This window comes from Crocodylus porosus, unplaced genomic scaffold, assembly GCF_001723895.1.
Source record: "Crocodylus porosus isolate Cpor-Errol unplaced genomic scaffold, CroPor_comp1, whole genome shotgun sequence".
Classification (NCBI taxonomy): Eukaryota; Metazoa; Chordata; order Crocodylia; family Crocodylidae; genus Crocodylus; species Crocodylus porosus.
Genome location: NW_017728943.1, coordinates 39,002,993 through 39,014,046, shown reverse-complemented (window position 1 = coordinate 39,014,046; position 11,054 = coordinate 39,002,993). Strand labels below are relative to the sequence as shown.

Genomic DNA, 11,054 nt, shown 5'->3' with positions numbered 1-11,054 from the left:
TGATGAAAGACTGACACAAAGTACCTATTTAATAGGTTGGCTTTTTCCTGGGCGTCAGTTGTCAGTTGCCCCATCTGATTTAGCCTCAGGAGGTCTGCTAGAATCATTGTGTGACTCATCTATTTGTTGTGCACAGGTGTTTTAATTCATCAAATATAGTAGCAGCCATTTTCAGAGCCACATGATATTTATGCATGATTTAGTGAATTATTCAGAGTTCAGCATTGTCACAGGGGCACTCGGGTGCCCTGTTCCTAGGAAGGAAAAAGGGCAGCTGCCACTTTTTAGGGCAGCCCAGGTGTCGGTCGCTGGGGCAACTGCAGCTGGTCACCTGACCAGAAGGGGCAGGGCCGGGCCTTTATAAACAGCCCAGGCCAAAGCCTAGCGGCAGTTCCCTTCTGGCAGCCTGAGATGCAGGAGCTCTGCAGGAGACCCAAGCAGAGCAGAGACAAGCAGTGCAGCCTGAGTACCCAAGGGGCTGCACCATGGTAAGGGTGGAGAGAACCCTGACGGGGAGGCCTTTGCAAGAGAGCCAGGTGGGCCTAGATCCTATGTTATAGCCAGGAGACTTATTGTTGCATTACAGCCGAATGGCTTGTGGTTCTGTTTAGTTATTGTTATACCGGAGGACCGGGCGAGGCTGTAGGGGTGGAGGAGGCCTCATCAGGAGCTCCCCAGTGCCAGAGAGGGGTGCTGTATTGCACCCCGGCCCCAGCCCCTAGACCCGGGCCCCAGAAGGGTCGAACAGATTGAGGAGCTCAGGGAGGGCACGTTTGGTGAGACGAAGCCCAGCATGGGGGTAGGTAGAAGCCCTAGTGGGGCAGGGCCCAGAGAAAGGGGTCAAGGGGGCCAGGTAAGGCTAGGGCGCCAGTAGAGGGGCGCACACAGGAATCTGACCAGATAACGTCCGGTACATCTGTGAGGCTTGGGGCGTGCTAAAGGGGAGGCTGGAGGCATGCATAGCCCATAAGGCTGGGGTGCACCAGTCACCCCATACAGAACGGGGGACAGTATAAGCATAGCACGGTGTCCAGGGCGACAAGAGGCAGCCTCCCTTCTAGAACCATATAACAACAAGACGTGGCGGGTGAGTAAGAGGGTGCTGGACCGCCTACTTGGCATGGCAGGGGGCGCTAGAGAGAGATCATGGCCTCTCCTGCGCCCCACTCAGCGACAAGCATGAAATCTGAATTTACTTGAACTCATCAGTTCAAGATTCTTGGGGTTCTTTTGAACAATGTCCTGAGATTTGGCTATCAAACTCAATCAGATTAGTGGGAATTGCAGTTAATTTCTTACGTATAGCATTGAAAGTTTAATCCCTTTTCTGAATAGCAGCTGTTTGATTTCCTTTTATGTGGTACATGTGTTAAGATACAAACACATTACTCAAGGAGCTATATAGTTCTTAGTAGGGATGTGCACCAATAGAGATTTTGGTGGCCAAGACTAATAACCAATATTTAAGGAGGCATATTGGCCAATACCGATCCGACTTCTGATACAGCTGCCTCCAGGTGGTAAATCCAGTGTGGTGGAGGGGGAGAGGAGGAGGGAAGGGGAAGATCAACACTCCCCTTGCGATGAGGGAAGAGGGCAGGGTAGGCGCTGCCCAGCTAGAGGCGGTGTGGCGTGGGACGGAGCTGCAGCTCCTGGTGTGAGGGCAGCTCCTGCTGCTGCTTGCACCCTAAGACTGTTGGGGTGGGGAGCATGTGCCCCCAGATCTGCACGGTGCGGGGTGGGCTGCAGCTGTGGGGGTGGAGCTGGTACAGGTGCTGCAGGGCTCTTTTCTTGCTGGGGGCTGAGCTCAGAGTGGGCTCCAGCAGTGCTGGGAGGAGGCTGCAGCCACAAATTTCGCCACAGCTCCACTCCCAGCCATGTACCACCGCCCAGTGCATCTGACGTTTTTCCCAGCACTTGGATGGATGCAGGGCCTTCAGCTGGTGCTGCGCCGGGCCAGGGCAGGAAGTGGAGCTACGGCAAAACCTGGGGTGGCTGCAACCTCCTCCCAGTGCCACCAGAGCCTGTTCCGAGCCCAGCTCCTGGCAAGAAAAGCCCCACGCAGCGCTGGCTCCAGCTCTACCCCACAGCTGCCACCTGCTCTGCCCCGCACAAATCCAGGGGCACATGCCCCCCATCCCCCAAGGTGCAAGGAGTGGCAGGAGCTGCCCCCACGCCATGAGCCATGGCTCCGTCCTGTGCCCCACCCTGCCCTGGCTGGGCAGCACCTGCCCCTACCCTGTCCCTGCCCTCTCCCTCACCGCAGGGAGTGTTGAGCTGCCCCCCATGCCCCTTCCCTCCCCCATCTCCTTCTGATTTACCAGCCAGAGGGAGCTCTCCACGCTGCCAGCTCCGCTCCATGGTGCGCTGTGGCTGCACGCAGCACAGGCATTTATCAGCCAAATTATCAGCTCCTTAGGGCCAATATCCGATATAGACAGTTTTCTTCATATTGGTACCAATTCGTTATCAGACCTATGTAGTGGCGCACCTCTAGTTCTTAGCATAGTTCACATTAGGAGCCGAAAAAGGTAAGTTATCAGAGTGTTTATTTAAATACTTTTCTAAAGTACATTGACAAACTAGCTGCAATCTTATAAACAGTGACCAATTGTCTTTAAAAACTTGAAAAATATTTTCTGGGCATACTATCAGAGCTGCTTGATTTTACTCAAACAAGCATATCAATTATATTAAAAACTACCATATCTTTAAATGTAATTCTTGGTATTTTATTTTAAAATAGTTTTGATATTTAGATAAATTATCGTTATCTTCCTTACTGTGACTAACTTTCTTCTATTTTCTGTCTGTTCCAGGCCATAAATTAAATTTTACTAATATTTGAAGATCAGTACTGACCTTTGCATAGCCATTTTAAAGGTTCATGTTAATGTTAACATCTCGTTTGCTAGTATTTAGTTTAATATTATTTTGCTTCTGCACATAATTTTCAGTTAATACAACACAATTTGTATCTGACTCACTTCAACATGATATTAAAAAATAACTACAATGCCTGTGTCAGACTTCCTTTTAAAAAAAGATTTGATTGCAAACACAAACAAAAAGCTTTTCTTCCTTTGTACTCCTTTCTGATCTTCAAACGGGCTTCTATGAAAAGGACTTAACAATATTTCTATTTTAAGACATACTCACCTCTGTCATTGTAATGAAGGGAGGCAGAAAAATAGAAATTTTCTTATTACAATAATTAATTTCAGATTGCAATGCCACAGTACAGGTTTATGTTTATGTTATTATTGTACAGATAGGCAGGAGGAAAAATACTTTGAAGAAAAATGCACTTGTGATTATGAAAATGTTTGAACAATTTAAACAGTTGAGCAAGGAACAATATATAAAATTAAAGTTTTATAAGATTTTAATACATCATTGACTGTTTTTTTGCTCCCAGGGAGGAGTAAACAGGGACTAATTTTGTTTATAAGCAGAGTTCATTTCAGAAATGCTCCAGTAAGAGAGCCTTGTAAATAATGGAAACAAAACAAGTCATATTTAGTTCCTTAGCAAGACATACATTTAAACAGCAAGTTCCAGAAAAGTTGAATATTTCAAATCAAAATTGTTTTTGACAGTAAAGATCGAAGATTTTAACATGCTACTTCGAAAGAAAGAAGGAAGCTTTCTCTGGTGAACAGAGTTGAGTGGAGAGGTGTGTTTACCTACTGATTAATGGTTTAAACTAAAAGCTTATGTTCTCAATAATGTTTCTAGAAAAAAATGTTCAGTTGAATGTGACCCAGTATAATGGTGTCTTCCTGAATCTGCAGACAAGCAACCTGAAACAGCTGAGAGCAGTCCAAGCCCAAATCCTGATTGTAGGTCATAACCTGATCTGCTAAACTACTCTTCAGGAGTTCTAGGGCTGCTCAGATACCATGCTGATGAATGAGATATAAGACATTCTAAAGAGTGGAAACCTCATCTCCCGCTGCCAGCATGTGTGTCCCATTATATGAAAGGATGGGGAAGAAAACAGCAAAGGAATCAGTTGGACAAGGTTCAATAGCCCAGGTCCCCCAATTCACATTGGGCAAATCTACATGAGACACTATGTTGCCATTGTGACAAGCTATGGCAATGTAGTATTGGCAGGCACAAACCGTAACACTGATGCTACATCACCAGAGCTCATCGTTACAGCAATGCAGCTTCTAAATATAATTTTGCACCACCAAGATTGCACAGTACTAGTGGGCACTGCTCAGTCATTTAGTACTTGCTAAAGTACTAAATGAACAGATAGGAGCATGTGTAGACACGCCCAGTGTGTACCAAGACACCCCCCTTCCCCACCAAACGGGTCTATGAAGTATATGTTCTCTGAATAGACCCCAAATCCTGCTCCATCCATACTCAACAAAACTGGATTAATCCTGCCACAAGAATGGGTAATCTTTGTCTTGGAAAAGATATCTGCTATCTGAAATCTTAAAGCCTTCAACTGCTTTTCCTTCCATCTGCACATCTATTGGGAAAGGCAGCAAGCAGGACAACTTCTAGCCAGGAATCTACTAGATCACAAGAAAATATGAAGAATAGAGAATACTGATACAGGCATGCCTCGTTTTACTGCGCTTCGCTTTATTGTGCTTTGCAGATATTGCGTTTTTTACAAATTGAAGGTTTGTGGCAACCCTGCGTCGAGCAAGTCTATCGGCGCCATTTTTCCAACAGCATTTTTTTAGCAATAAAGTATTTTTCAATTAAGGTATGTACATTGTTTTTTTAGACATAATGCTATTGCACACTTAATAGACTACAGTATAGTGTAAACATAACTTTATATGCACTGGGAAACCAACAAATTTGTGTGACTTGCTTTATTGTGATATTCGCTTTATTGCAGTGGTCTGGAACCGAACTCCGAGGTATGCCTGTATAAAAGTCACCAAAAGTCACTATAGCATGGAGATAGAGAAATAAATTTAAGAACTCACATGAATATTGAAGATAAAGAAATTGGCATTGTAAAGGACAAAAAGAAGAGGGACACAAATGCAAGGAAGTATGATGGATGGAGAAAAGAGTTACATGTTTAGTGACCAAAAACCTCTCATGGACGCCTGCCTGACCTCCAGCCCATATCTATTCACTGCCTTTTTCTACTTCATTAACAATATTCTCTGGACAACTCTATGGAAAGGGAAGAGAAGTTTGCAATTTGTAATAGAAGACTTGTGGCAGCATTGATAATAATAAAACAGTTTTACATTGACATGCCTGGATAACTTACACTTAAAGGAACTAGTGATTCAGACAGCTCCTCAGCTTTTTAACAAATCTTGGAAAGACAGAAGTACTATTCAAATATTTTAAAAATTTAAAAAAGGGATGACCCAGCATACTATAAATTACTTAGCCTGATATCAGTCCCAGGTTAAACTATGGAACAGTTAATTTAGGACTCCATCAACAAAGAATTAGAAGCTAAACATTTGACTGATGACCTTGTTTCACGGAATGTAGGTTTTGTCTATCAAATTTATTTTTTGACAGAAATAGAGAATTCATTGATAAGGCAACTATACTATATAGCATGCTTGGATTTCTCCAACACATTTAACTTAGTACTATAGAATATTCTGGTTTTAAAAATGGATTACCTGGCAGTAACTGGACACTTCAAATGGATTAACAACTAGTTCTCTGATAGATCTCAGAATAGCTGGTAATGGGGAAGATATCAATGAGCATGGCTGTTTCTAGTAGGGGCCTCCCAAGACAGGCTCTTGGTACAATGTTATTCTATACTTGATCAATATCTAGACAGTAATATAAGAACTCTGTTGCTAATGTCTGCAGATAATGCAAGGACTGGTGGGGTAGTAAATAACAAGTCAGTTAAGAATATGAAACACCAGTAAAATGGTCACAGTTCAACAAAGTGCATTTTGATACAACAAATGCAAAGTAATATATCTTTGAACCCCAAAGCACAAGTTCTACCTAACCTGTCTTGGGAAGCAGTGATTCAGAGGAACTCCCAGGTCACTGTAAATAATGCAATCCTTGAATGTAAAAATAAAAGGGGGAAGGGCAGGGAAATATTATGTAAAGGTGAAGAAGTGATTTTTGCCTCTGTACAACATGAGTAAGGCAGCTACCAGAATGCAGTGTACAGTTCAAGAAGGATGTGAAAATACTGCAAAATGGTCAAAGAAGGAACACAAAAATGATCCAGGGGGTGGAAAACAAGCTTTATAATATGAGGCTTAAGGAGCTCAACTTATTCAGCTTATCAAAGACGTGACTTGATCACTATGTATAGGCACTTACACATAGAAAAGATATCTGATAGTGAGGGGCTTTTCAACCTTGCTGACAAAGGCATAACAGAGCCAATGGCTGGAAGTCGAAATTAGATAAATTCAACCTTGAAATAAGGTTGAATAAGGTTTCCTGGCTGTGAGAGTAATTAAACAGTGGAATAGCTTACCACAGACTCGCCATTACTTAGAGTCTTTAAAACAAGATTAGATATCTGTTTAAAAGATATACTTTAATCCAGCTTCTGATCCAAGTCTACAGCTAAGACATGGGCAGAGAGTTGGACTAGCTGGCTGCAGTGGTCCTTGTTGGTCTCAGGACTTGTGAACTTAACAGTCATCCTGTTTATCCCTTTCTTGCTTAGCAGTAGCGAGAACAACATTTCCTGCAATTCCTTCAACATGCTCACAACACTTACAACCCTGTATTAGGATGATGACTATCATCAAATGTCCCTGGTTTAGGGTTTCAAAGGACTGGGGAATCAGAAAGTATTTTCCCCCTAATGTACAGATATCTAGTTGTAGTTTTTTTGCTTTGTTTTGTTTTTTGCCTTCTGAACCATCCAGAAATGGGACATCAGGGATTGGATGCTAAATAGGATGACACAGAGGTAGTTCAGAAATTCTTACTTCTAGGTGCTTGACTGGTGCACCTTGATCACATTCTCAGGATCATACCAATTGCTGTATTTATCCCACAGGTCAGACTGATAGGGACTTTGGGATTCGTTTTTTTCCATATTCCTCTGCAGCATTAGGGTTTGGTTCACCTGCTGAGATTGTCTAGGTATATTTAACCTAATAAGTCTCTGCCATTATAGGCACTTACACGTTACTGCCATTCTAGAGTCTCCTGTTCTCTGCCAGTGGCACAATTTAGTTCCTTAAGGCAGCATTTCTCAACCAGTGGGTCATGACCCAAAAGTGCATCGCAAGAATATTTGAAAGGGTCGCGAGCAGGTGCCCAGAAAAACCCAAGAAAGCATGGGTTTCCCCTTGCAGGCCCACAGTGTTCCAGCCTGCAAGCAGGTGCTTGGGTTAAAGGAGACTGTGGGCATACATGCGTCTGCACAGGCAGATACACATGGCCAGCACAGAACGAGGCTGGGTCGTGGGAGCAGCCCCAGCCACTGGACACAGGTAAGTATGGGGAGGAGCAGGATGTCCAGGGGACTCGGTGAGGGGGAAGGGGGCAAGTGTGTGTGCATATGTGTGCGCGCACTTGCCTGGTGGCGCTGGGGATGGTGGCCCGACACAGGGCTGCACCAGGGCAGGGAGAGCTAGGGGAGAAGACGCCTGGCCCTTCAGGGTGGGAAGGAGGCAGAGGCAGTCCTTTGCAGCAGGGAGCACTGTGCCTGGGCCGGCAGCACAGGGCCAGAGCCCATACACGCAGGGGCCTGCACTTGCTGCGGCCCAAATGGAATGGGGGCAGCTAGGGCCCTCCTCCAGCATGGCTGTTAGGCTAGGGGACTGTGGATCAGGATTGAGGGGCACCAGAATGGCCCTGGGGAGCAGGGGGCTGTGGCTTGGAATGAGGGGCACCAGCAGGGCTGGCGGGGGGCTGTGGCATGGGGGTGAGGGGCACCAGCAGGGCTGTCAGGGGAAGAGAACAGTGTGTTGGACACCAGCAGGGCAGGGTGGTGTGGATTGGGACAAGCCATCAAACTTGGCAAATAGGTCCCGATATGAAAAAGGTTGAGAAGCACTGTCTTAAGGAACAAAACGCTAAAGTCTAACTGAAGTCACTGAGCTTAGGTATATCTAATTAAATCTTAGTGACTTGCAATATACAGGAAATATCACACACACACTATACAGAATATACAAACTATACAGACAGACAGACTAGGTCGGGGTGGCCAGCCTGCAAGCATGCATGCCATAAGTGGCACGGGTAGCCTCTCTAAGTGGCACATGATAGATCAGGGAGAGAGCAGGGACAACAGCTACACATCAGTCAAGAAGCAAAAAGTAGAGCAACAGATTAGGCAGGGAGCACTGGGCAAGAAGGCACAGCAGACAATTGGGAATGAGGTTGAAGGGGAACAGAATGGCACTTGGGTGACAGGGAAGAGTTGGAAAGACTTATTTTCTGCATGCCTGTGAAAAAGGTTGGCCTCCACTGGATTAGATGTTCCAATACAATGGTTGTCAAACTTTTTTTTCCGTGAACCACTTGAAAATTGCTGAGGGTCTCGGCAGACCACTTGATAAACTTTTTTGTTCTACAAATCAAAGCACACAACTCATATTTTAATATCAGTAATCTTACCTTTCTAATGCGATGGATTTGCCTGTGTTTTTAGCAAAGTTCTGGGAAGTCAAGTGTAATGTTTGTCAGCTTCAGCCTTAGGTCACCTTTCTGCGGACCACCTGAATAAAGCTTGTGGACCAGTGGTGGTCCACAGACCACAGTTTGAGAACCTCAGTTCTAACAGAACTTCCTAGTTTTAAACTCTATGAAACAAAAATAGTCAAATCTTAAAATGGATCATTGTAAAATAAAAAATAACTACTGTATTTACATGATTCCCAGATGAGATTTTATTTCCAATTTAACATGCTGGGAAAAGCCCCTCATCTTGGACTCAAGTATGAGGTGGGCGTGGAGGGCATTTGAGGCAAGCAGCTGCTGCAGCTCCAGCTCCAGCCCCAAGGCCACAGCTGTTACCTGCATCCACATCTGCCCCTGCAACATGTCCTTCCCTCAGCAGCCTTGCCCCGCCCACATGTGCTGCTTCTGAGACCCTGCAGCCTTGGGCCCCCACTTTTCCTTATCTCTACCCCACTGCTTCCACAGCCTCTGCCACCACTCCACTTACCCTTGCTACAGGACCAGCAGGCTCCATCCCATCCTAGCCCAGCTCTGTAGCAGATGTTCCAGCTCTGCACCACAATGGGCTGGACTGGGGCCCTGCTCCATGCCCCACGCTGCACCATAGATAGAGCCTGCCAATGCTGGAGCAAGGTTAAGTGGAAGTTGGAGCAGGAGGGGGAAGAGGCTTTGGGGAACAGCTGAGATTCCAGGGGGCAGCAGTGCAGTTGGGAAATGGGACGGAAGGGGGAAAAGGACAGTTGGGGAAGGGGAGGTGGGAAAGGCAGAGGCAGACGTAAGGAAGGACTAAGTAGTGGGGACAGGTGGCAGGAGATGAGCTGCCTGTCTCCCACTGCCTCCACATCACTTGCCCCCTTACAGCCTCTCCCACCACCTGATCCCCACTGCCTGCTCCTGTGCCACTGCTGTCCCAGCTGCAATGGTGGTGGGGACTCATTAGTCATCCACTAATCAGATTCTATACATGAAAAATTATAACAAACATTTACATTTTCTATGTATAGAATCTCACTATTGGGGAGTTGTCTTAAATTCAAGGCTGTCTTGGATTTAGGTTAATAAGGTAAAAAAAGGATAAGCCTCATATATAGTCTTTCAGCAAGAAACGTCCTGCTGAGAAATTGTACTAGCTGAAAACAGAGCTAATTAGATATTTAACGTTAATAGTTAACTTCTGTTATTACCCCTAGGTCCCTTTCAGTCTTGGTGGTAGTCAGTTTGGCGCCACTGAGCCTGTAAGTATGTTGAGGGCTGTTTGTTCCCAGATGGAGCACTTTACACTTTTCAGTGTTGAATTTCATCTGATTGTGATCTGCCCAACTTGCCAGCCTGTCTAGGTCTGCCTGTATCCGCAGCCTATCTTCAAGCATGACCACGCTCCCCCATAACTTGGTGTCATCTGTGAACTTGGCCAGTAAGCTCTTCACCCCCATATCCAAATCATTGATAAAGATGTTGAAAAACACTGGACCAAGCACCGACCCGAGGGACACCACTGGCCACATCTCGCCAGGACAACACAGACCTGTTCATTAGAACTCTCTGGGTCCTACTCTGCAGCCAACTTCCTACCCACCTGACTGTTAAGCAGTTATGACCGCAATCCTCCAATTTTCCTATGAGAACATCATGGGATACCAGATCAAAAGCCTAGGTATACAATGTTGACCTCCTCTCTTGTCCAGGTGGTAAGTTACCTGATCATAGAGTGAGATGAGATTGGTAAGACAATACCTGCCTGCGATGAAGCCATGCAGGCTGTCATTCAGAATTCTACTTTCTGCAAGTGTATTGCCCATAGACTCCTTGATTAATTTTTCCAGGATTTTCCCTGGGATAGAAGTTAGGCTAATTGGCCTATAGTTGCCTGGATCCACTCTCCTCCCTTTCTTGAAGATGGGCACAACATTGGCCCTCTTCCAGGCTTCAGGGACCTCCCACAAGTGCCATAAGTTTTGGAAGAGTTTCACGAGAGGTCCCTTGATGACTTTGGCCAGCTCCTTCAGCACTCTTGGATGAAGTTCACTTGGTCCTGCTGACTTATAAATGTCTAACTTTCCTAACTGATCATGTACCAGCTCAACGTCAACAGTAAGAAGGCAGTCATTCCCACCATGCCCATTCTGAGCCTTATATAACATGATTTTCCCTTTAGTCCAGTGAAATACAAAGCAAAGTAGTTATTCACAAATTAAGTTTTCTCCTGTGTCAGTAACCAGTTGTCCTGAGTTGTTAAGCAATGGTCCCATGGTTCCATTTGTTTTCCTCCTGTTCCCTACATATTTAAAGAAGGACTTCTTATTGTCCTTGATTTCTGCATCTAGTTTAAACTCAATCTTCACCTTAGCCTTTCTAATCTACTCCCTACAAGTGTGGGCTGTTGTTGTATAGTCCTTCTTGGGGACTGTCCCAAGCTTCCATTG

The 11,054-nt window shown here is 45.3% G+C and overlaps 1 long non-coding RNA gene across 1 annotated transcript; it reads left to right on the top strand.

Annotated features, from left to right (window-relative positions):
- The first annotated feature begins 2,371 nt into the window (after positions 1 to 2,371).
- Positions 2,372 to 10,735, top strand: LOC109319183. The gene is made up of 3 exons (XR_002103399.1): positions 2,372 to 2,496; positions 3,245 to 3,250; positions 10,724 to 10,735. It is a non-coding gene; the product is annotated as an uncharacterized LOC109319183 (long non-coding RNA).
- The last annotated feature ends 319 nt before the right edge of the window (positions 10,736 to 11,054 follow it).